Source organism: Meles meles, chromosome 3 (assembly GCF_922984935.1).
Source record: "Meles meles chromosome 3, mMelMel3.1 paternal haplotype, whole genome shotgun sequence".
Lineage (NCBI taxonomy): Eukaryota > Metazoa > Chordata > Mammalia > Carnivora > Mustelidae > Meles > Meles meles.
In genome coordinates this window covers 138,580,303-138,602,961 of record NC_060068.1, presented here as the reverse complement: position 1 = coordinate 138,602,961, position 22,659 = coordinate 138,580,303, and positions in this window count along the sequence as shown.

The following is a 22,659-nucleotide window of genomic DNA, read 5'->3' as shown; positions in this document are numbered from 1 at the left end:
CAGATAAGAAAATTGAGGGTTTGAATAAGAAGCTACCTTCTTTTTTGTCAGATGAGTTCTTTTTCTTCCTTGGGGCTACAGATAATTGACGATGGGGTAACCTGCATTCTGCTGTTAGTCTGGCCACTGACAAATAACCTTATTACAGTGCTTTGTGATTTTTTAAAAAAGATTTTTATTTATTTGACAGAGATCACAAGTAGGTAGAGAGGCAGGCAGAGAGAGAGGAGGAAGCAGGCTCCCTGCAGAGCAGAGAGCCCGATGTGGGGCTCGATCCCAGGACCCTGGGATCAGGACCTGAGCCAAAGGCAGAGGCTTTAACATATTGAGGCACCCAGGCGCCCCTGCTTTGTGATTTTTAAAAATGTTTTGTTTTCTTGAAGCTTCCAGATCACACCATGAATAGAGAAGCAATTTGCTATAGCAGAAAGGCCTAGATTAGGATTCACAATTCCTGGCTTCTTTTCCATCTTTCTTTACAACCTTGGACAAGAAAATTAACTCCTCTGAACCTCATTTTTCTCATCAAAGAAATGGGATATCTGGTGGCAAAACAGGCAGTGATCCTAGACCCCTACCTGCACACTGGAATCGCCTAGAGAACTTTAAGCAAATCACCAACACCCAAGACTCATGTCCAAATATGGTTTGTCTGAGCTGAGGCAGTTGTCGGTGTACTGGTGTTGTCTGGTGTTGTTTTCAACTCTCAGGTGATTATAATGTGCAGCCAGGATTGAGAACCACAACAATTCTGTCAGCCTGGGTAACAGAGAAAATGTTCATGAAAACATCTTTGAAAATTACAAAGAACTATATTAGGGTTGTTTGTCAATGGCCAGACTAACATCAGAACCTGGGTTACCTGATGGAATCAAATCTCCATGGTCCCAGGAGAAAATGCCATCATATTTATCTAATAAAGAAGAGGAAAAGGCACAGTCCCTGACTTGGGCTTTAAACCTTCCTTTATCCCTAAAGCATGCCAGTCATAACAGTCTGCTGAGGGAAGAGAGAAAGAGGATGTTAGAGATAAGATAGCAATTAGGAGAGATACCTCCTTAGGAAACGGTGTGGTAGGGGGACAACTTTGTCAAGTAAGTCTGTTTCAACACAGCCAGTTATTTTCCAAACTGGAAAACTACTTGGCTGTTTCCATTAGAAACACCAAATCCCACTACCTGCATTTTTAACACAGGCCACTGGAAAGCACCGCCTACCAGCCTCATCCTCCATGGGCACTCTGAATCCTACTGGAACAACTCTAACTTCTCCTCAATACTGCACTTGGCCATTTTCACAGCACCACAAGGGAGGAGAGAACCAGCGTTTGCTCAGCACTAGGCACACCAAGTAAGATGCTAGGACAAATATCTCATTTAGTCCTCACAATAATCCTGCGAGGTGGGGGGTCGTCACCACCCTTTTGCATAAGAGGAAATGGAAACTCTGAGAGGTTCAGAACCCAGGGTCATGCAGCCAATCAACGACTTGACCTTCCAATCCCTCTCTCTCTCTTCAAGGTCATTACCTTTTTACTTTACTGACTGCCTCCTAAGCTTTCACCACATTACAGAAAAGCACTGGACTAAGATTGAAAATATTATTAAGCCCCTTGCCTCCATCACTGCCAATTTATGGTGTGACCTTGAGCAATACATTCCCTATTCTGGGCCTCAGTGACCTCATTTGTGAAGTGAGAGATGGGGGAGTCATCTAATTGGTCTCTAAATTCCCTCAAAGTTGTAGTCTGATATCAGTGATTGTCAACCAGAGTAGATTTTGTGCCTCCGGGGACATCTGGCACTGTCCGGATATTGACTACATGTATTTTTTGTTGCCACAGTTGGGGGTAGAGGTGCTAGTGGAGTTTAGTGAGTAGAAGTCCTATGATGCTGCCCAAGTCCCACAACACACAGGGCAGCCTCCCACAACAAGGAATTATCCTGCCCAAAATGTCAATAGTGCCGAGGTTGAGAAACCCTGTCTTACATAATTAGAGCATTGCAATAGCATGTTGTGTATGGATGATGGCAGAACAAGGCTGAATAATAAAAGGGTAAAGGATCCAAAACCAGGTGAACCATCAGGGAAGATGAACAGTTAAAGAAATTTAATCAAGGAAGAAACTGAGTTCAGGGAAGTGAGCTGAGGTCGGAAGAATTGGGCCCACAACGTAAATCTACACAGCTCCAGGAAGCAAAGGCTGGGGATTCCACCAGTCTGCCAGAACTACAGCTGTGGGCCAGGAGGTAGCAGGGACTCTGCCTGCGGAAGTGGCTTATGCTGTGCCCCATCTCTTTCTGCAAGTGACTCTGGAAGTAGAATCCATTGGGAGGCCTCCAGGTGAGCCCTACCCAACCCCCACTTATCCCACTGGATATGCTTCCTTTCTAATCCCAGAATATACACTTTCTTCTAACAGACAGAGGTAATAAGTGCCCATGTCCACAGGTAGATGTCATGGGGAATAAGGAGACCAATAATGATGGCCCTGTGTCTTCCAGTGTTGATAGAAAGAAAAAAGGAAGTTCATAAACACTATTAAGTATAGCACAAGGTCAAAGGTAGATGGAAAAAGTCAAAGTGCCTGGGTCCAGTCTTCCACATGCCACTCACCACCTTGTGTCCAGCCTTTAAAAGAGAGACTCTGAATAGATGATATTGGCTTCCCCCCCCCCTTGACCACTATTCTCCAACCACCCAGCCTCTGTCCTGTTCCTTAAACATGCCATGCTTAGCTCCATCTCAAGGCTCCTGCACGTGCTGTTTGCTCAGCTTGAAGCTTTCCTCACTTAGATCCTTGCAAGTCTAGCTCCTCAACCACGTCTTAGCTAAAAATGTCATCTCCCCCAGAACATCCTTCTCTCTCTACCCCATGCAGACCAACTCTGACGTCATTCAGGCTCACGTTACTCATCACCACCTAATAATACCTTGTTTACTTGCTTCCTGTCTGGCCTCTCCCCATCTAAAATATGCACTCACAAGACCAGGGACCCTGTAGCCTCAGCATAATGCCTAGTACACAATAGATCCTCAATCAATACTTGTTGAATGACTTGATGAATGAGAGAGGAAGAACTGAAATGCCCTTTAGTGCCCAAAGGAAGCAGAGATCTTTTCTATCTGGGGAAATAAGAGAAGGAGGTGAATGCACTATACAGCAGAGACAGAAAAGAAAGCATTCAAAGCATGGGAACAGAACAAGCCAGAGCAAGAGGGCAGGAAGAGGCAGGGTCTGTCTGGGAAAGGGGCAAGCACCCAGTGCAGCTGGCACCCCATGGCAAGGCAAGCAATGACGGAGCAGACCGGACTGGGTGTGGGGCGCTTGTTTATCTCATCATGAAAGCAGGAACCGAAGTTGTGGGAGCTGAGGAAGCAATTCATCCAGGTATCAGGTACTGAGTTTGGCAAGAAACACATACTTGAGGCACCTCTGTGCCAGGCACTGCGCTCAGTGCTTCACACCTCTCCTTTCGTTTATTCATCATGGCATAAGCCTGTGAGGCTGAACTACCATCCCAGTGCCACTCATGAGCAAACCGAGGCTCAGAGGTAGAAATGGAAACTTAGCCACCTAGAATTTGTGTAATTCCTACAGCACAGGAATTCTTATAACATCGCAGGAAGCCATCTGACTGCATGACAACTAAAAAAAAAAAAAAGTCCCAGAAGGACATTACCAACAGGGGACAGACCTGCCACCTGTGGATGGCACTTCCCTCTCCATACAGATTGTCGCCAGGGAAGGAGCCAGTGACTTTCAGGGCACCAGTGGGTGTCATACCATAACACGAGGGATTCCAGGCCTGTCTGTAGCCAATAAAAGGAACTGAGATGGGTTTATAAATCAAGTAATAAACACAAAATGAGGAGGACAGGTGCTTTGTACCATATTCACCATCCCAGTTGTAGTAAAACATTCTCCTCAATCCTTGAAGGATTGTAGGGTTTTTGGCCCATGGGAAATGTTGGTAATAGTATCTTAAATGTATCCCACGGCAGGAGATGCTTGGATGTAAAGATTCTAAATATGTGTGTGTCTGCATATGGGCAATTCCCACAAGTAAGGCCACCACTACGAACAAAGAGAACAGCACACAACGTGAGTCCGAAAATATCACCCTACAGGAGCTACGTGGCACAATCATGAATGGTGATCAGCATTACCACTACCACCTGTGTGACATCTGCTCTGTCCTGGTCATTTGACATACATGGTCTGATTTCATGCTAACATGGCCTTGGGAAGACAGAGTTGCATTTCCAGGGGGTAAATATTTTACCTAAATGAAAGAGACTTAAAGACGTTCATATGGTAGGGACTTTAGAAATCATCTAATCATTATTTTATCCAACTATATTCCATAAAGAAGTGATATTGAGGCCCTAGAGAATTACTGACCTGCTCAGCGTGGTGTAAGTTCCTGGTTTAAAACAAGACTAGCTAGAAGCTAGTTCTCCTGGCTCAGAGTCTAGTAAAGAACTTTTTATACTCACAGAACCCTAAAGCTCAACTAGTTAAGTGTACTTGGAAAAACTGGACCATGATCTGGAAAGGATTCCTTTGGATCGAGGCAGTTAAAAATTGTTACCAGGGGGGCGCCTGGGTGGCTCAGTGGGTTAAGCCGCTGCCTTCGGCTCAGGCCATGATCTCGGGGTCCTGGGATCGAGTCCCGCATCGGGCTCTCTGCTCAGCAGGGAGCCTGCTTCCCTCTCTCTCTCTCTCTGCCTGCCTCTCTACTTGTGATCTCTCTCTGTCAAATAAATTAAAAAAAAAAAATTGTTACCAGGACTAGTCTCAAATCTAAAGGAGGCGAATGGTAGGAATTCGGATTAGTGATTAAAATTTTCCCCCAACCAAAACATTTCCTTAATGTTTATGTCCCCCAAATTTCTTATCCAGGACAAAGTCTTTTATTTCACAAAGTTAAGTTTCTTTAGAAATGTTCTTAGTAGGCAAGAACACCTGGCCAAGTCACACCGGGTTAAAATGTTTGTTATCCGGGTGCCTGGGTGACTCAGTGGGTTAAAACCTCTGCCTTCAGTTCAGGTCATGATCTCAGGGTCCTGGGATCGAGTCCCACATCGGCCTCTCTGCTCGGCGGGGAGCCTGCTTACCCCTCTCTCTCTGCCTTCCTCTCTGCCTACTTGTGATCTCTCTCTCTATCTCTGTCAAATAAATAAATAAATAAAATCTTTAAAAAAAAAATTGGGGCACCCGGGTGGCTCAGTGGGTTAAAGCCTCTGCCTTGAGCTCGGGTCATGATCCCAGGGTCCTGGGATCAAGCCCCGCATTGGGCTCTCTGGTCAGCGGGGAGCCTGCTTCCCACTGCCCCCCTGCCTGCCTCTCTGCCTACTTGTGATCTCTGTCAAATAAATAAATAAAATCTTTTAAAAAATTAAAAATAAATAAATAAATAAAATGTTTGTGATCAGGTGTTTACCTGATACTAGTTTGTGATAGGAATAGTAAAGAGGCACTTGGAGAATACGTTAGAGACACCGGGAGGTAAGCAAAGAATTCAGAATGCAAAATTAAAAGCACCTAAAGGCAAATGCCACAATTTTACAATTAGGAAGCCCTTGCTTTAATGTGCCTACCTAAAAAGTAGTCACAAAGATATAGGAGAAATTATTCATTCAGCAGAGAAACATGCAGTTGGATATACATGGAGTTCAAGTGGAAGATTAAGCAGTTCTCTAAACAATTCCAGGAGGAAAACATACTTTAAAAAAAAAAACAAAAACTTCATTACCTAGATCTTTTGGGGAAATAAAATTGCTCATTACCCTTTCCTTCATCTTGCCCTCACGATCACAAAAAAGAATCACTTTGGTTTTTCATTCAATAAAAGTGTGCTGTGACCTAGAGGACCTGTCTTTAGGCAGGAGCTCATTTAGGAAGGGAAACACAAAAAGCAGCTGTTAATTTCATTTGATTGAGTAATCAGCTTAATGAACGGCTTAGAAACCATTTAGCAATGATATAAAAACTGACTTCTCCGCTATTGGAAAACCATTGGAAGGAAACCAGTGCAATACTGGAGGTAGCCATCTCCGCATTGTAACGGCTGTCATCCCTTCCTGCTACTACGAAGGAGCTGCTTCTGCTACCACGAAATTGAGGGGTGCCGGCCGTGCTGCTGACCTCAGTACCCTGCCTTTCCACACACCCCTGGAACGGACAGGTAGCGTCCCTTTCTGCCCTGGCCACAGTGACTGGCCTAGACATGATCTTGTGACCCAAATCAGGCCAATTAGAATCTTTCCTTGAGTTGTGGTTTTTGTTTTTGTTTTTTTTTAACCTGAAGTTCAAATGAGAAGGAGGTCTTTGCATTTTGAATTCAAGATAATATTATCCAAGGGCTATCTTCAGACTCATGGAGAGAAAGATTTTTTTGCAGTAGGAGAGAACAAAGCCAGCTCACACCCAGACCAAGATGCAAGATGGAAGAGAAGAGTCCTGATGTCACCAAATACCTGGACCCAGTTCCAGAGGCCAGTCTGTACCCAGATCCCCCAGGGGTGAGAACAGATCTCTTGCCTCTTCTGCCTAAGCTACTTTGAGTAATCTCCATCTCTACCTACCAATCTTGATTCATCAACCTGTGACCAGCTAGAAACTGGATAATAACTAAGAAAAAGTCAGTAATTGAGGTCTAACCTGTGGTTTCTATGGCTAGCAATGGTTTCAAACTGGTTTGACTGAATTCAGATGTTTCCTGTCCAAACATCTGCAAATACTGAGGCACCAATGTCACCATCCTGACTTCTATCAGCTTCCATCTTTCCCTGGGCTGTCAGGGCAAAGAATGTTTTCCTACTGACCTACCTTCTGAGGGGTGCTGAGACTCTTAACTCACACATAGCTAAAAGTTCTTTGAAAAAGATTTGGTATTAAAGAAGCAATAAGTAAGGTCTCAAAGGGGTTCCTCTCTGCACATAAAATTGTATTTTCTTCATCCTGTGAAAAGGAGTATATTATCAGAGGATCTCTCTTGCCCTCTCTCCGCTCCCCTTCCCTCCCTCCTCCTTTCTCCTACTCCTCTTCCTTTTTCCCTCCCTCCCCTTTTCCCTCCTACACACACACACACACACTCTCTCTCTCTCTCTCTCTCTCTCTCTCTCTGCAGGGAGAAGGAGAGCTTTATTGTTCATGTTTATTTATTTCCTGAAGTAGAAACTGGACACCTACAGATAGCTCTCAATTTGCATTAAATGCAGTGCCTTTGACGGAAAGAAAAACACAAAATGCATAAATCCCATGAGGACTTGAGGGAGGCAGCACAGATAAATGAGAATACATAAAGAGAAAAACGGTAGCGGCAAACCATACTGACACACAGGCCAGCAAGGTCAAGTAGCAGTTTAGTACTTTCAGAAGCCCCTGAAAAATCTATTCCCACCCCCACTGGATCACACACAAAATTCCACCCGCTGTATTTAATGCTTTTACTTAGAGTGATGATTGCTCCAAAATAACCATCCTTCACAATGCCACAGAAGTCTGTAGCCGCAATGCTCTTTCATAACTACTGCCTGTCTTGATTCATAGCAATGTCCTGAATGGACTCCCATTTTATAAAAACTGAGGCTTGGGAAGATCAAGAGACTTGCTGAAAGTCACATAAGCAAAAGTGGGTGAGCTGGGACTGAAAAGTGAGCTTTTTTTTTTTCACTTTTTTTTAATTTCTTTTCAGTGTAACAGTATTCATTGTTTTTGCACCACACCCAGTGCTCCATGTAATACGTGCCCTTCCTATTACCCACCACCTGGTTTTCCAACCTCCCACCCCCTGCCCCTTCAAAACCCTCAAGTTGTTTTTCAGAATCCATAGTCTCTCATGGTTCATCTCCCCTTCCAATTTCCCTCAACTCCCTCTCCTCTCCATATCCCCATGTCTTCCATGTTCTTTGTTATGCTCCACAAATAAGTGAAACCATATGATACTTGACTCTCTCTGCTTGACTTATTTCACTCAGCATAATCTCTTCCAGTCCCGTCCATGTTGCTACAAAAGTTGGGTATTCATCCTTTCTGATGGAGGCATAATACTCCATCGTGTATATGGACCACATCTTCCTTATCCATTCGTCCATTGAACGGCATCTTTGTTCTTTCCACAGTTTGGTGACCGTGGCCATTGCTGCTATAAACATTGGGGTACAGATGGCTCTTCTTTTCACTACATCTGTATCTTTGGGGTAAATACCCAGCAGTGCAATTGCAGGGTCATAGGGAAGCTCTATTTTTAATTTCTTGAGGAATCTCCACACTGTTCTATAAAGTGGCTGCAAAAGGTGAGCTTCTTGACTCATGATCTCTGCATGCCATCAGATGAGAACCCCAGACAACTGCTGGTCCGTGATACCCCTTATGTGGCAGAAAAAATAAAAGCATGTACCAGCTAACTTGAGGATGTAATTGGCCAAGGGATGGCCCTACAAATAAGAGTAAAAACAGAAGGAATCGAATCATTGTTTTGCAGGTAGAGCCATGCTAAATGGTGGCCTCACAGGACAGATGTTTTTGTTGCCACCACTAGAAATTTAAGGAGATGCACAAAATTCTGCTCACCAGAATGCTTCTCAATGGAAGCCTTCTAAGGTGTTAACCAAGAGCTTTTTGCTTTCTTCTATGGGACACTCAGAGACAATGCTGCCATTATCCTTATCGCCTGTACTCTGTATTTTACATAGTGATGAAAAAAATAATTAAAGATGGGGCGCCTGGCTGGCTCAGTGGGTTAAAGCCTCTGCCTTCGGCTCAGGTCATGATCCCAGGGTCCTGGGATCGAGCCCCTCATTCGGCTCTCTGCTCCACAGGGAGCCTGCTTCCTCCTCTCTCTCTGCCTGCCTCTCTGCCTACTTGTGATCTCCATCTGTCAAATGAATAAATAAAATCTTTAAAAACAAACAAACAAACAAAACAAAAAACAAACAACAACAACAAAAAAGGAATGAAAAGCAGGCATTCTCTTTATTTCCACCTGCACCGTTCAGAGAGGTTAAACAACCTGCCCTGTGTCACAGAACTACCAATTGGTGCAGCCGGGCTATAGTTGAATATCGTCTGCCTCCTAACTCCTGTGCATCTCAACCTGGCTGAAAGATAAATGCTGAATCTTCCTTAAGAACCCAGAATCGTGACCTTGTAAATTAGCTTCTGATTCCTTTATCAGAAATGTGGATTTAAACTGAAAATCAGGTACTTATCACCCTCTTTTTTTTCCCATCTCACTAAAGACAGGGTTGTTGCAGGGCAGGCTGGAAAGATGTTTTCCACACATACGGCCTCATTCTCACTTCACGATAACCCGATGAGGGGCACAGGGCAGGCACTCGCCCCCCCCCCCCCCATTTTACAGATGAGGAAACAGTGGCTCAGAGGGATTTATGGGTTGTCCAAGCCCAACCCAGAACTCTTAACCAGAACCCCAGAAATCCTACTCTATCATCTCACCAAATCTAGCATGTGCTCAGTACTCAATAAAGTAATGAATTAATAATGGATGACTCAATTCAAGGACTGCATCTCGGAAGAATTGTGCTTTCATAGTCTCTGCATGCAGCTCTGCCTGTCTCCTTGGCACAGAAAACCAAGATTCCATAAACGGTCAGATCTGCAGAGGCTCTGCCTCCTATGGACCCCCCAAGACAGGTGCCAATGGTGCCACTTTTTTTCACCTGGCTGTCTCTACCCTCAAAGAATGTGATCAGCCCACCTGCGGGCATGTTTGCATTTGCTCTTTTCTCCTCTGCCCCACCACTTGCTCCTTTCCTGCTGGATGGCATTTTGCCAGAGCCCACACTTCCCATCACCCCCTGCCTCTGGCTTCGGCATCATGAGCCACCCCTGCCCTATCCGTCTCCCAGTCCAGCAGAGCAGGATCCATGGCAACAAGAAGCCCACGTGGAATTCAAGTCAGAAGTCTGCAGACAGATCAGACTCACTGCCCCAACCCCACAGAAGTGACACTCCTGCTGTTCTAATCTTATTACGAAGGTGTCGTCTTGCCTGTGCCAGGGAGGGCAAGGTGAAGAGAGATCGCAGATGTCCAGGACTCAGGATGATCATCTTCAACCTGATGAGTTAATCATGTGCAAATTCACAGAATCCTGGATTCTCGCAATTAAGACTACGAGAGGGCTGGGTAGGACGGGCAGTAACACTTGCCTCTTGCCTGCATACTTCCAGGAACGTGGATAGTCACCACTTCCTTCCAGGGAGCTGTGCCCACCCTTAGCCTGCTCTGACTTGAAAATTGCAAGACATGGTTTTAGGCACTGGTTCTTGGCTTGCCCTCCCAAGTGTCCCCCTCTTCCCAGAGATCAGAAGGTAATTCTCACCTCCTCCTATCTTGTATGGCTCAAGATGAACATTTTTAGGGTCTCAGTAATACATCATGTGATATGGTTTCCTCACTCTCCAGGGTCATGGCAAGGATCAGCTAAGGCTATGTGTGTGTGTATGCGTGCAGTTTATAAACTGCAATATGCTACATCAGTTGTAAGGGAGCATTTGTATTACTATTACTCCCATAGTCTGTGCCTCCTCTGCATTCTAGTGATGCCCCAACTTAGCACTTTACCGCTAAAATGTAGCCCCAGTTAGTTCAATGTCACCAACCCCCACAACTTCAAGATGAGAAGACAGAAGCTCATATTTGATTAGTATAATGTTAAATATTTTGCATTATTATATATTTAATCCTAAGAACCTGTGCTAGAAATATGCTGTGATTGTCCTATTATAAATGAGGAGACTGAGGCCAAGAGAAAATATAATTTTCAATCTTGGGCAAATTACTTACAGGGCAGAGTCAAAAGTGGGGTCTAAGGCTATGGGACCCCAGAGCCTAACCCTCTAACCATGAGGCTAGAAGGCTTCAAAGACCATGGTTCTGTTCTTTTTATTCATCAGGAGTTGAGACCTTTGAGAAAGGGTCTTGTCCCCAAGTAGGAAGTGGTCTGGGAAATGGCAGGGGGGGAAGCAGGTGGTCATGGAGTATCTCTGTCATTGTCATTCTCTGTGGCTGGAGCTCAGCCAAGACACAGGGTGCTGAGGAAGCCCCACATCTGCACATGGTTCATGTTTTCTTGAGGAAGTAGGAGTTGGTCATCAGTAAAGGTATAGAAGTCTGGTCTCCACTGTGCTGAGTCCTAACTCTTCTCCAAGGCCACTGAAGGAGTCAATTCTGAGGAGTGCAAAATCACAAAACACAAGCTCTAGAAGGGGTCTCCATGTTTGAGATGAGCTAAAAGCAGGCAGCACAGTAGCTAGAAGCGGGGATGCACTGTCTTGTGTTCAAATCCTGACTGTTAAAATACACTGGGAAGTCAGTTAACCTCCCTGAGCCTCTGCCTTCTCATCCAAAAAATGGGGACAACATGCCTGCCACAAACGGTTAACTAAATGACCTCAAGCACGTAAAACACTTAGCACAATGCTGGACCCACTCTAGACCTCAATGTGACGAATGTCAGTCATGACGACAAAGGAGGAGTTCAGCAGCTTCAGTGTGGCTTTTGGCTTTCAAAAGCCATTTTCATTTAGAAATGAAATGGGGGTAGAAGGGGCAGGGAGGAAGAGTTCTTTCCCCAAACTTTGTAATTTGACTTTTCCTCAATTGGCTCTCACGCAAAAAATAAATACATAAATAAAAACATAACTTAACTCTTGTTTTGTCTAAATTTCTATTTCACAAATAAGGAACAGAGTCCCACAGAAGGAATAGGACTTAATCCAATGTCACAGAGCAAGTGGGTGGCAGGGAGCCTACAACTCTTAGGCCTTCCCTGGTATTTGTTTCCAAGGCCCAAGATCCTTGAGGGAGATTGAAGAAATCAGGAGAAAGGGAGATTGGAAATCTGTCACCCTGTGACGAGCAAGGCAGTGTGAATTGATTACACAGGCTGGTTCTGCCCATGACCAAGCGTCCCCATGGAACCTCCAGGTCTGCGGTTATTGGGGCTGGAGGTGCTGAAACCATACTCTCTTGTCCTGGGCCACTCAGACTGGCATAAGCAAGTTAGCTTAAAGTCTCCAAATGGTACAAACTATCTGTGCTTAGAGTCAAAACCTAAAAGGAGTGATTTTGTGCCAAAGCCAGGACTAAAATGCAGATCTCCTAAATACTCCAACTAAGGGATTTACCAATCTAGACCGCTACTCTGTTTTTATTTTTTATTTTTTTAGACATTAATTTTTAGAAGCACTTTCAGGTTCACAGTGAAAGTGAACAGAAGGCACAGTGATGTCCCACATGCCTCCTGCCCCGGAGCTGTCTAGCCTTCCCCACTGGTCTGCAGAGACGTACGTTCAGTCAGCTGATGAACATTCAATGACACATGTTATCACTTGAATCCACAGTTCACACCAGGGTTTGCTGTTGGTGTTGTACCTTCTAGGAGTTTGGACAAATGTTGAATGGCATGTATCCACCATTACAGGGTCCTACAGAACAACTTCTCTGCCCTAAAAGTCCTCTGCGGTCTGCCTGTTCATCCCTCACCCTGCCGCCATTGGCAACCACTGACCTTTTTACTGTCCCCATCATTGCCTTTTCCAGAGTGTTGTGGTGCTGGAATCCCTCAGGGCGCAGTTCATACTGGCTTTGGCTGCTCTGGTTTTTATTGCTGTTACAGACTGTACCAAAATTTAGTATCTTAAAACAATCAGGTTCTGTGGGTCAGGAATTTGAACAGGGTGCAGCAGGGACAGCTCTTCTCCGCTCCGTGATGTCCAAGACCTCAGGTGGTAAGACTCAAAGGCTAAGTGTGACTCATAGATGGCGGGCTGAAATCATCTGGAGGTTCCTTTGGCCTCCTATCTGGCCTCTGCATTGGGATGACTTGAAGCCTAGGATTGCCCCTTCGGGAGCTCCCCCATAGCAGAGGGGTTCCCAGGATTCACGGAGTTTCAGGCTCCAAGCATGAGTACTGCCAACAAGGCATTTCCTTTCCTCACCCTTCCTTGGCATCACTCCTGCCACACTCTATCAGTCCGAGCAGTCATAAGCATACCGAGTCAAGGGGAAGGGACATGGATGCCGCATCTCAATGAATTTACCGGCATTCTCTTTTTCTAGTGGCACAGTTACATCTTGTGGCTGTGTGTCTCGACAACCTAAAAATGCCTGTAAGCTCCTTGAAGTCAAGGCCGTACCTTCTACCTCCCTTCTCCTCAGCTCTAAAAGCAGAGCAAAGATTCCATGCCTAAATGCAATGAACATTACAACCCGAACCCTGCCCTTGGTTGTGGCTCCCTGACAGGGCTCTGGTTAGGCTCCGCACTTAGTTCTACAACATCCTTCCTTCCCCACCCCTTTTTGCCACCCTCTCCTCACTTACTTCATTGCTAGGACCGCTCAGTTCTACTTCAAAATATATTTTAAGTCCTTCCCCTTCTCTGCATCCAAACCGATGACAGCGTCGCCAGCATACATTACTCTCCTGCTAAAAATCTTCCACTGACATCTATTGTCCTTCAAGTAAAATCTAAGTCTCAGACCCAGAGGATCATGAGTCTGCAGGATCTGGCCCATGCCTACCCCTCTGACCGCACTCAACTCATCCCGCTTTGTCCTCTGTGCTTCAGCCTTACCAGCATCTGAGACACCAAGCCCCTCCCCCTCCAGATCTTTGCACCCGCCCCCCTCCCAGAACGCCCTCCCCGAAGCTCTTTGCCCACCTGCTCATTCTTAACCCTCAGGTGCACAGCAGCTCAACGTCTCCTCCTTAGAGAGACTCTGCTGGGCGCCTTCTCTCCATAAACCTTCAGTCCTTTCATACAGGTAATCCAGACCTGTGATGACTGTGGTGTGTTTTATCTCCTTGCTTTCCACCTTATTTCTGGCAAGTGCAGGGGTCTCTTCCACTGCTCTGCCCTCTGCACCTAGAATTCTCTCTGGGCCCCAGCACATGCTCCAGAGGTATGTGATACAAATGAGCCAGACGCGAACATGCATAGCTTCTGAGAGCAGAAAAAATTGAGCCCATAACTTTATTTACTCTTAAAAAACTAATTACAGCACTTCCCTACCCTTGTTGGTGATCTCCTGATCGAAACGGGCTATACTTCATAAGACAGAATGGAAAGAATTGGAGAATATTAGTGCTTTGGTGGGGCCCTTAGAGATCATTTAATTTCTCATTGTGTAAATGAGAAAACTGGAAGCCAGAGAGGCCACAGGATTTTACCCTAGACCATATCCATGTCTTCATAATATAATATTTCTTGGTGTTTAATTTCTTTAATTAAAGAAGCAACTGTCCATTGGAAAATATGAAAACTGCATCGAAATATGTCTCACAAAGATTGGAGCTCCCCTATACCCACTCCCTTCTCCAGGAGAGACTACTATTTCTACTTTGGAGCGAATCCTTCCAGGACTCTTCACATGGGCTTATAAATAAATATATGTGCATATTTATGCATCTTTATAGCTGCGCCATAACACTTGACTATCTTGAAAATTAGTGGAGAGCTTGAAATAAAAAGACTTCTGTACAAATGCCTTTCATAAAATACCAGCAAAGACACAGGATTCAAGGAGAGGGATTCTATCCCGTGCTACCCAGTGACAGGACAAGTCTGCAGGGCAGGTGACCTGCCAGGAGGGCTCTGGGGGATCGGCCACATAGCAGTCAGGGAAAAAATAAACTTTTGCTTCCTTCAACTATTCAGGACCTGCTGATTTGGATGGAAAGGGAAATTCTAAACTTTCCTGGTGATGAGGTGCTGACTGATTTATAGGAAATTGATTCAACAGTGAATGACATCTTATACCTTTTTACGTAGAGGTCATAACTAGAAGAAGGAAAATCTTTCAAAAAGAAAGTGGTGGAGGGAAGCCAGAAAAAGGAAGGAAGAAGAGTTCACTGATTAAGGATGGGAGAGGGTGCCTGGGTGGTTCAGTGGGTTAAGCCTCTACCTTCAGCTCAGGTCATGATCCCAGGGTCCTGGGATCAAGCCCAGCTTTGGACTCTCTGCTCAGCAGGGAGCCCACTTCCCCCTCTCTCGCTGCCTGCCTCTCTGCCTACTTGTGATCTCTCTCTCTCTCTCTGTCAAATAAATAAGTAAAATTAAAAAATAAAAAAGAATGGGAGAGCTAGAGTCAGGTAGGCTGGGCTAAAATTTTGAAGCCTCACTGAGCCTCAGTCTCCCCATCTGTAAAAGGGAAATAACACCAGTACTAGCGGCATGGTACCCCCTACATATGAGAGTTGTTTATAAACTGGACAGGTGGTAATGACAGTGTTAGATGCCTCTCTGTAACTTTCTACTGATCAGGTAAGACAAATTAAACCTGGTCATGAGTCATAAATATCTGAGATCTTCATAAGAAATTAAAAACATTTTTATGGGATCCTAAAAGTATAGTAGGAGTTCCCCCATAGCAGCGTGGTTCCCAGTAGTCATGGAGGTTTGGGCTCTAGGCATGAGTGCTGTAGCATAAGGACTGGGACAGGCCCATGTCATGTGCAAACTGAATTTATGGAGGAATTAGAACAGCGCAGAGGATGAGGAGGAGCTACACCTGGTGAAGAGAAGGAGGAGTGAGTTTCACAGGATGTAGAGCCATACATGGAGTAAACATGAAAGCACAAGCTGACTGAGGCGGCTCAGTCTTAGATCCCAAAAATTCCCACTTTAAGCTAGAGACCCTGTACTTCATCCCCACATTCAGGCAACTTCAAGTGTTTCTTTGCAACAAAGTACCTTCCCAGGTGAGCTTTCTGGTTCATCCCCATATGCCCCAGTGCCTACCCAAACACCCAGCCCATGCATATTCGCTCTAACGATTTTCCAGTGAAAGAGATTTCCTTTCATAGCCATTCATTCATTCATACATCTGTTTATTTATTCCATAAGTATATAATTAAATTTCTTGAGTATCTAATGTGTACTGTCTAGGGGCATAGCTGTGAGAAGACAGCAAAGAATCATACAGGTATGGAACATACGTTCTGATAAGGAATAGAACATTCATTAGTAAGCCAATAAGTAAATAAAATATCGCAGCTGTTGCTCTGAAAGTCAATCAGGGAGGCATGAGAGACTGGGTAGAGGGGAAGAAGGAGGATCTTCAGTGGGATGGGCAGGGGAGCCTCTCAAAGATGATGTGTGAGCAGGGAGCGGACCAGTGTGAGGGAGCCAGCCATGTGTGCCAACACTGGCCATGTGTGCCAGAAGGAAAGCTGTCCTCAGGCTGGCGTGACTCAGACAGCCTAAGGATCAGAACAGAGGTCTAGAGCATGGTAAGTGGAGATGAGATCAGAGAAGGAGTGACTGGAGGGACCAGGGGGTGCAGTAAATCACTTTGAAGGCAGTATAGTGGAAGGAAACTAACAAGAAATCCCTGTAGCGGTTTTTCCACTGGCCGTTTCAATTCCCCACGCACAGATCAGGATAGCGTTGATATTCTACACACACACACACACACGCACACACACCAGTACAACCAGTATTCTCTCATGGGTCAGTGCATACACCATGCCAGTTGTTAAGTATTTTGAATATCATCCTTGCATCAGAGCCAACTATGTGATAAGCACAGAATTCCACATCAGGTGCAGGGGAGGGAGAAGAGAAGCATAACAAACATCCCTTATCTCCTGCAGTTCACAATCAAGTTAGGTAATAGAGACACATGAATAATTCAATTATGACACATCAAAGCCTTTCTTGTATTGGCGACAGAAATAAAATGCTCTCAAATCAAGGGGAAGGAAGCATAAGAAGTTGGGAAAGGAATCTGGCCAAGGTGAGACCTGCGCTGGCACCAGAAGCTGCGATGGGATGACACAGAGCAGGAGGGTGAGACAGGGAGAGGGAGAAGCCCGAGGGAGAAACCACGGCCACGCATCAGGGCACATGGGAGAGCCGTGAAGGGGCTGGCCCTGAAGGGTAGCAGCAGGGGCAAGAAATGGAGTAGGTGAGGAAAAACAAGGCTAGAAATACGAAACTGGGAGAGACTACGAGCACTGTGTATGCCTGCCTCAACCTCCACCTTCCTCAGTCAGCAACAGCAGACCTTGGAGAAGGGCCAGGGAGCTGTGGTTAAATACCGACCGGTCTTCACCACCTCACCCAGGATGCTCCATCTGAGTCACGCTTCCCTCATCAGTAAAGCTCACAAAATACCAAACTTCTGGGGTCAGCTGAAGATGAGGGGAGGTAACAAACATAATGCCAGCATGCCGGAAATAACACACAGCGGTAGTTTCTACTACTGTGGAACTTTCTGATGAAAGTCTTGGCAGTCATGACGTGGTTCACGCTCAGTTACTAGCTGAACGGGTAAGGAGGATGGACGGCAGGTGGGAAGGAAACAGGAGCATGGGGACCATATTCCAATAATCATCATCTCCAGAGCTAAACAGATGCTAAATGTCATCTAGTTTAATCCTCTCACTTTACAGATAAAGGTTCAAAGAAGGGGGTGTTACTTGCTAGAACCAGGAAACTCGGCTTCCAATACAGTGCTCCTTTCCTCACACATTGTTTCCCTGACCGTTTCTCTACTCATTCTTTAGCCAAGGACTGGGGGTCCAAAGCAGAACGAAATCTACAAACATACTCCTTTCAGGGATGTTTACTGGAATTTAAGCCAAATTAGAAGAGGATGCCATTTTGTTAATTTAAATTAAGGTGACTAGTATTACAAGGCATCTTAACCCCCAAGCTAACATTTTTTAAAAACCTTGAGGTCTGGGGCACCTGGGTGGCTCAGTTATTAAGCATCTGACTTTGGCTTGGGTCATGATCTCAGGGTCCTAGGATCGAGCCCCATGTCAGGTTCCCTGCTCAGCAGGGATCCCTGCTTCTCTGTCCCCCAATCCCCCTGCTTGTGTTCCCTCTCTCATTGTGTCTCTGTCAAATAAATAAATAAAAATCTTAAAAACAAAAACAAAAACAAAAAAAACCCTTTGAGGTACATGATTCATTCACACCTGTTGGGGGGAGGGCAGGTAGGGTAAAGAACAGCCCCTGGACCTGGGACAGCTCATCTCCATTTGATGCTAATCGCATGTGAATGCTTGAGTTAAAAAGACATCATTAAAACTACATTAAGTTTAATTATGCCAGCAGCATTAGGCAGGGAGAGACACAGCTTTAATGCAGAATGCATAATTAGATAAGACCTAATTCATTAGACTCTTATTTGTTAAGAAAATGTGTTTCATCTGTAAGTGTCATTGAAAGGAGTGGCTAGGAAACCAGCTCCCAGGTGAGGGCATTTCTGGCACCCCCAAGGCCTTTGGTGACACATCCCTCTATAAAATACTGACAGGGACATGCTGCTGACTTTTGCAAGTGAGCCATGAAGGAGGGCAAACTCCAGGATTCCAGGGGACAGTGCCTGGCTGCCTTCTGTTTTTTGTATGGTATGACAAGAGTCCTGGGAAAGAAGTCAAGAGACTTGGGCTCTATGATTATGTCAGCCATTCCTTAGCCGTGGGTATCTGGAGGAGTTATTTAACCTCGAAGGACCTCAGTTTCCTAACAAGGATGTGGGAAAAAGGGAATGCTGTGTGCTGCTGGTAGGACTGCAAACTGATACAGCCACTATGAAAAATAGTATGGAGGGTCCTCAAGAAATTAAAAATACAAATATGATAGGATCCAGCAATCCTACTTCTGTGTTTATACCCAAAAGATATAAAGTCATTATCTCAGAGATATCTGCACTCCCATGTCCACTGAAGCAGTATTCATAATAGCCAAGATTGATAACAACCTAAGTATGCACAGATCGATGAATGGATAGAGAGAATTCTAGGGTGGGTGTGTGTGTGCATACACACACACACACACACACACACACATGATGGAATATTATACAGCCTTTAAAAAGAAGGAAATTTGGGGGCACCTGAATGACGCAGTCAGTTAAGTGGCAGGTTCTTGTTTTCAGCTCAGGTCATGATCTCAGGGGCCTGGGATCGAGCCTTGTTGCTGGCTCTGTGCTCAGCAGAAAGTCTGCTTGAGATTCTCTCTCCCCCTCTGCCCCTCCCCTCACTTACTCACTCACTCTCTCTCTAAAATAAATAAGTAAATCTTTAAAAAACCAAAAGAAGGAAATCCTGCCATTTGCAACAACTGGAAGGCATTATGCTGAGTGAAATAAGTCAGATGGGGAAAGACAAACGATGCATGGTATCATTTATATGTGCAACCTAAAAAACAAAAATAAAATAAAAGCTCATAGAAATAGAGAGTACAAAGTGGCCACCAGGGGCTGGGGTAGTGGGAGGATATAGAGACATGTTGGTAAAAGTGTACAAACTTTTAGTTATAAGATGAATAAAGTCTGAGGATCTAATGTGGAACATGGTAACCAGAGTTACCATGTTGTAACATGGTATTGTATTATAAGATGGCGCTGTATTATAAGATGAAAAATTGCTGAGAGTAGAACTTAAGGGGTGCCTGGGTTGCTCAGTCTATTTAAGCATCTGCCTTTGGCTCAGGTCATGATCCTGGGAGCATTAGGCTCCCTGCACAGCACAAAGACTGCTCCTCCCCCATTCGTGCACATACACACACACACTCTCTCTCTTTTAACTAAATAAATAAAATCTTTAAAAAATTTTTAAAAATTAAAAAAAAAAAAAAAAGAGCAGGGCACCTGGTTGGCTCGTCGATTCAGTGGCTGCCTTTTGCTCAGGTCATGATCCAGGAGTCCCAGGATTGAGTCCTGCATCCCTGCTGAGCAGGGAGGTTGCTTCTTCCTCTGACCCTCCTCCCTCTTGTGCTCTCTCTCTCTCTCACTCTCTCTCTCAAATAAGTAAAAATCTTTTAAAAAAATGAAAATGTAAAAAAGCAGAACTTGAATGTTCTCACTTCAATAAATGAACAAGCAAACAAAGGTAAAGTTGTGAGGTGAGGGAGGTATTATTTAACCCAGTGGGGGCGGGGATCCTTTCACAATGAAAAGGTGCATCAAATCTTCTCATTGCATACTTGCAGTATCTCACGGTTTTGTCAATCATCCTTCAAGTCAGCTGAGAAACAGAATGAAGTTAACTGCAATGGCCTCATGGGGTTGATGTGAGGATGAAAGGAGACGATCCCTGCACCGCGGTCAGCGTGGCGCCTTGAATGGTCTGTGTTCTCAGTAACTGGTGTTTGCTACTGCCGCCATCATCGCCAGCTTCTTCACCATCGCCAGGCAGTTCTATTATTCCATCACCACTGTGTGAGCAAATGCTCTTCCGCTCTGAGCCTCTATTTCCTCTTTTACAGACTAAGATGGTCCTCCCTAATCACCCCAAAGGTTTTTGTTTTATTTTCGTTGTTGTTGTATTTTGCTGGACGAGCATTGTTTTTTTTTTTTTAAGATTTTATTTATTTATTTGATAGAGATTACAAGTAGGCAGTGAGGCAAGCAGAGAGAGAGGAAGGGAAGCAGGCTCCCTGCTGAGCAGAGAGCCCAATATGGGGCTTGATTCCAGGACCCTGAGACCATGACCTGAGCTGAAGGCAGAGGCTTTAACCCACTGAGCCACCCAGGCACCCCGAGCATTCTTAACTTTGATCTGATTCTCAGTAGGGTCCCACAAGTGTTAAGAAAGACCACAACAGGGGCGCCTGGGTGGCTCAGTGGTTTAAGCCGCTGCCTTCGGCTCAGGTCATGATCTCGGGGTTCTGGGATCGAGTCCCACATCGGGCTCTCTGCTCAGCAGGGAGCCTGCTTCCCTCTCTCTCTCTCTCTGCCTGCCTCTCTGCCTACTGTGATCTCTCTCTGTCAAATAAATAAATAAAATCTTAAAAAAAAAAAAAAAGAAAGACCACAACACATCTTGTATTTTAAGGTCAAGGACACTTTTGAGAATCTGATAAAGGAATATGAGCCCCACCCCAGGAAAAATGCACACACACACACACACACACACACACACACACACTTCCCAATTCAGTTTGAAGAAGATTGTGGGACCTATCCGAAATCTACTTCCCGTCCCTCCATGTGTCCATGAACCCTAGAGTAAGAAGCCCTGCTCCAAAGTTCCCTTTTAGCTGCCTACCTCTGGAACCTTCCCCTCATAGGGCCTCCAGGGCCAGCCTGTAAAATGGGACTGTCAAACCTGTGAACATGCTGTTCCACAGCCACAGGCTCAGCACAACAATGAAGGCTCTGCAGTCCACCCAGATTCAAATTCATTTCCCACAAGCTATATATATTCACCTGCAAGGTACTTCAACCTCTCTCTGTCTCTGTTTCCCCTTCTGACTGGTGGGAGGATTAAATGAGATCATGAACAAAAAGGACAAACTCTAGCACATAGTAAACCCTCAGGAAATTCTGGCCATACTATTAGTATTTTTAAAAACCTTTGAGCACCTCTAATCCAACCCCCACCCCCATTTTATAGATGGTAAATCTGAGAGTCAAAGAAAGGTCCAGAGAACAAAGAGCAGCACCAGTCACAATAAAAGGACCTTCTGAAAATTACCCAAAAAGGAGGCCTCTAGACGTGTGGAAATTTAAACAAGCACACACAGAGAACAGGAGAAGTGGAGAACAGAGGACCTGAGGCCCCAGGGCAAAGAGATGGCAATACTTGCCAATGCCAGTCACATTGCTCAAAGACCATAAAAGGCATTCCAGAGACTAAAAAGCATTGCCGGCAAGCATGGGATGTGCTGAAGCCCCCAGCCAAGCAGAACGGGCCGTGGGAAGCGGCTGGCTGCCCGGGCTTGATCACAGCCCTCTCCCTGGGTGGGTACCTCTCATCCCAGCCCTTCACAGCGATTGGTCCTCATCCCAAAATTTCAGTGGGGCTAAGTGCGTTTTCCATGTGAAAGCCCAGCAGGTGAAGGATCTGAACCGCCTCAAGGTATTATAACAAAGTCAAAGCGTCCAATGCTTTTTTAAAAATACCTTTCAAGCAGCCACCTCTGAGGGGAATGTCAAGGGCCCCAGGAATCCCCTCATGAAGAAAACCCAACTGGTACCCTCTGGGGTTTCCAGTCCCTCACCTGAAGAGTCACATTGAGAGGATACGAAAGGAAGGCAGGGCAGCAGGGAAAAAGCCTCCGGGCTTGTTGCCCGCTGGTCAGTAGAGCAGAGTGTTCCCCAGCATGGGCGTAGAGCCGGGTGACCTCCGTCTGAATCTGAATTCCTCCACTTGTGCAACTTACGGATCCCTTTTAAATCTCGAATGGCTCATCTGCGAAGTGAGAATCACCACAGAACCGGCTTCCTATACTCATCTGCTCTTGAAGCACAGGACGCAGCACAAAATAGTAGACCAACAATTACTGTACCTGTTAAGTTATTTTAAATAAAATTAAAAACCATATCCAGGCAGTCTTGGATTCCCCAGACTTCCCCTCAAGAAAAGCAGAATATCATATTCTGATGATTAGAGACCTCCGTTCAAAGAAATTAGTATCCTAAACCATAAACCTCAGTCCACTCATTCTGACTTCCACGATTACATGATGATTTTTTTTTTTTCTTTCTGAAAGCCTAGCTTGGAGGAATGTTACTCACCTATCCCAGATGGATAAAATCCGCGATCCTTGTCATGCAGGATCTATTATGCAAGGTCTTAGTAGGTATCATTCCCTACGGGTGCATTTTCACGGAGAATCAATTAGGAGTTCTTGCTAAAGAAGGTTCTAGGAAGAAATTAGCTTAA